Source organism: Cibotium barometz, chromosome 42, assembly GCF_041138505.1.
Source record: "Cibotium barometz isolate CiBa-2024 chromosome 42, ASM4113850v1, whole genome shotgun sequence".
In the NCBI taxonomy this organism is placed as follows: domain Eukaryota; kingdom Viridiplantae; phylum Streptophyta; class Polypodiopsida; order Cyatheales; family Cibotiaceae; genus Cibotium; species Cibotium barometz.
Genome location: NC_141087.1, coordinates 13,506,227 through 13,510,286, shown reverse-complemented (window position 1 = coordinate 13,510,286; position 4,060 = coordinate 13,506,227).

Here is a 4,060-nt window from a genome sequence, read left to right as displayed (position 1 = left end):
ACCGGCTATGCCACATAGAGATTTCCGGCAGCTCGGTTGCATTTACATTAGCATGGTGACAAACACCTGCATGCATAAAGTAAAGAGTGTCCACCTTAGAGCCTCTGGCAACAACCAGTGAGCCCGTACAAATCTTCCACTTTCCACTACCAAATGTGGTAACATAATCAGCATCATTAAGCTGTCTAGTAGAAAGCAGATTCTTTTTGATCTCAGGCACATGTCTGACATCATGGAGCATAAGTTGTGAGCCATCTGAAAATACAAGCCTCACATCACCTCTGCCAAGAATCTTGCATGCATGGTTATCACCCAAATAAACCACTCCTTCATTGCCAGCAGTATACCTGACAAACAAGTCTCTGTAACCTGTGACATGAAAGGAGGCACCTGAATCAATGATCCATGAGTGCATACCATGACCACCTGTAAGAAGTGAATGGGCATCAAGTGAAGACGTAAAGAGGACCTCATCCTCACTGCCACCTGCATGTGACACATTGATTTCTTCAATCTTGACTCCACTTTTGCCCTTTGGCTTTACATCTTTGGCTTCATCTTTCTCTTTGTCTTTGCCTTTTCCCTTTTCCTTTTGATCATTTTTCCATTTGTAGCATTGCTTTTTAATGTGTCCCTTCTTGCCACAATAATGGCATTCCAAATCCTTTTTGGAGCGAGACTTGCTCCTTCCCCTTTCTTGGCTTTTCCCCCTTTGCTGGGATCTCCCACGTGCATTCATTGCATTGGACTTTCCAACAGAGTTGTTTTTCCTGTTCATCTCTTCTTGAAGAAGAGCACCCTCAACATCTGCATATGACAGCATAGCATGCGAATTGCTAGTGGCTGTCCTGAATGTGTCCCAACTCTCTGGCAAAGTGCATAACAAAAAAGTGGCTTTGAACTCATCGTCCATTGCCAACTTTTGATTAATGACCTGGCTGACAATACCATTAAACTCATTTAAATGGGCTGTCATAGACGCCCCTTCCTTCATCTGAAGACCTATGAGTTTCTTCAACCAATACACTTTGCTTGAGGCACTTTGTTGGGCATACAAGTCCTGCAATCTCTGCCACATTCCCCAAGCTGTCTTCTCTTCACGAATGCTGAAAAGTAATGAGTCTGACACAGACAACATGATAGTAGATCTTGCCAGCTCATCCATATCTTCCCACTCTTCAGCAGTAAGAGAAGCGGGCATTACACCCCTTTCTTTGATAGGCTTGTGCTGCTTTTTCTGGAGCAACACATTGTAGCACTGGGTTTGCCAAATATCATAGTTATGCGAGCCTTCAAGCTTCTTGATGTGAAGCAATGAAGAGCTCTCACCTGTGGTTGCCATAGCAATATGCAACCTGTCAATGCCTGACTCCCTGCAAATGTGCAAACGCTGCACCAAAAGCACACAAAGTGCTCACAGTTTTTCTCCCAAGCTTTATCTCCCACTACGGAAGCACGAATGCAACTTTTCTCCCACTTTATGTGATGAAAACACCAAAATTCGGTTGCTGCAGATTTTGGACAGCACCTTAAATGTGCTCTTTTGCCCTTCCAAAGTACTGTACAGCAGTACTAAGTGCTCACCTGTAATGTACCAAACCTGTCCCGGCAAGTTCAGCAGCTGAAATTGAACCTTTTGGTCACTCAAAACAGTGTACAGCCATGCCAAAACATGCACAAAGCTGTGCCAAATCTGTACCAACAGGTACAATAGCAATAAATGCTCTTTTGGCTGTCCAAATGAGTGAAAATCAGACTTTTACAGTCCCGAACACTGCATACAACAGTCCCGAACAAAAATTGGGCAAAAGCCCCTTGACTGCAAGCTGATTTTTGAGGATTCAAGGCATAAATGTCTTGCCTACTGCTTTGCCAAGCTCAACAAGCATACAAACTTGAAAAGCCCCTTGATTTAAGATCAATTTCTGATCATACATGGTACATTGACGCACATGAAGGCATCCAGAGTGTTCACGATGCTTCCCCCTGGCCACATATACATCAAATACATGAAAGCCCCTTGATTTACAGGCACATTGAGTGCTTGTAAGGCATCAGCACATTATCCACAGCATCAAATGCGATCGCCTGCATGCAAATCAACCAAATCGGCACAAAAGCCCCTTGATTTGCACTGCAATTTGCTGCAATTTTGCCCAAATGTGCGATTTTTCACATCATACAGCATGTATGAGTGCTTAATTGCACAATTACATCAAAAGCCCCAAATTACGACATCCAATTTCCTGCAAATTGATCCTGATTTGACCAATTTCCTGCAAATTTATCCTGATTGTGACCAATGTCACCCAATTTTGCCAATTTTGCTCAAAAATTGAGCAATTGGGCACTTGTACCTGCTCAATTGATTTAATTGATAAGAAATTCGCAAAAATTAAAGGCAAGTACCTATGAAATTCTGAATTTCTCTGATTTGCAGGTTGATTTCTGTTGCAGGAGGGGGGGGGCGTGATGAATATGCTGGTGCTGTATTGATGCAGATGCTGATGCTCCTGCAGCTGTGCAGGTAGGGAGGACGGCTGGGTGACAAACTCCTGGTTTCACCTCTTCTGCAGAGCCTTAAGAGATTCCAATCGAAGAATGCACACGGTTCACCTTCAATCGAAGGAGTGGCGGGGTATCGAAACGAGAAGGGTGACGTTTTGATGGTGTGATCAAATCGACGAAGCGCTTAGTAGCTTACACCTTGTGGCTAAGGCTCGACTGCGTCAGCCACCAGTTCCCAGGCGAGAGCCGTCCTTGCCGAAGCGGACGATGAAGCCGGCAATGTTCGCCTAGCGCCAGCCTTCGCATATGTTTCGCCTGTTTCTTCGCTTAGCGCTGGCGCCTTCGCCTAATTATGTTGACGCCCAGCCTTACACTCCTTCGCTTATGCTGCCTTGGCTAATGCTTCGATTGCCAGCCGACGACTCAACGCTTCAGTTTCGCCTAGCGCTTCTTCGCTCCACGCTGAAGTGCCTTCGTCATGTTTCGCCTAGCGCCAGTTGTGGTTGGGCAGCCTGGGCAGCCACGTGGGCTGGCTGGGGCAGCTGGTTGGCCAGCCCCTTTTGTGCTGCAAGGAGCAGGGCGACCAGGAATCAGCAGGGCCCAAGAGCAGGCGACCAGCAGAGCAGAAGAGGGAGGAGAACCTGGTGACCACAGCTCTGATACCAGTTGATGGGGAGAAAACAGAATTAGGGTTAGAGTTCATTCATGGGAGACATACACAGAGAAGCAAGGAAGAGAGAGAGAGAGAGTTGTGGGGATAAGTCAACTCATGAGGCATGAGTGTGTGACTCCCCTATCACACATGTATATTGCACTAGTACACATAGTGCACTTAGTACATTAAAAGTACTAAGTGTACTATGTACTATAACTTATGGGCTTGTACACACTATAAGGGTGGGCATAACGCCTTTACCCCAACAACAGACGGCCAAGAACTGAAATGTATTGATTGATTTATGAATGAACAATGTCCATGCTTATATACATATCTGTAGAGCCAGTCGGCTGTGGCAAAAAAGCTACTAGTTTGGACAAATGATAAAATGCCTAAAAAAGCCTAAAACTAAGCTATAAAATAGCTGAAAAATATGGGAAAAATCCCTAATTACATCAGATAAATATCTGGATAAAAAGTGACAAAAAATGGAGTAAAATGGGCTCGAGATGACATGTCCAACACCTCTTCTCACCTTTAGCACAGGGTCCGACTCCCATAGGGGTAAGGAGCTGATCAATAGTACTCGAGGAAAAGGTTTGGTGAAGAGATCAACAAGGTTGTCCTGAGAAAGACAATACTCCAGTGTAATGATGTCGTCAGCGACCAGGTCACGAACGAAGTGAAAGTGGGCCTCAATATGTTTGGTCTAGCCATGGAAGGATGAAGTTCGAGCCAATGCCAAGGCACTCTGGCTTTTCGTAAGAATACGGATCGGATAATCCGAGAGTACATCAAGATTGCTCAACATCTGGAATAGCCATATTAGCTCACAACAGGAATCTAGATAAGCACGGTACTCAGCCTTAGTAGAAGATAATGAAACTGCATTTT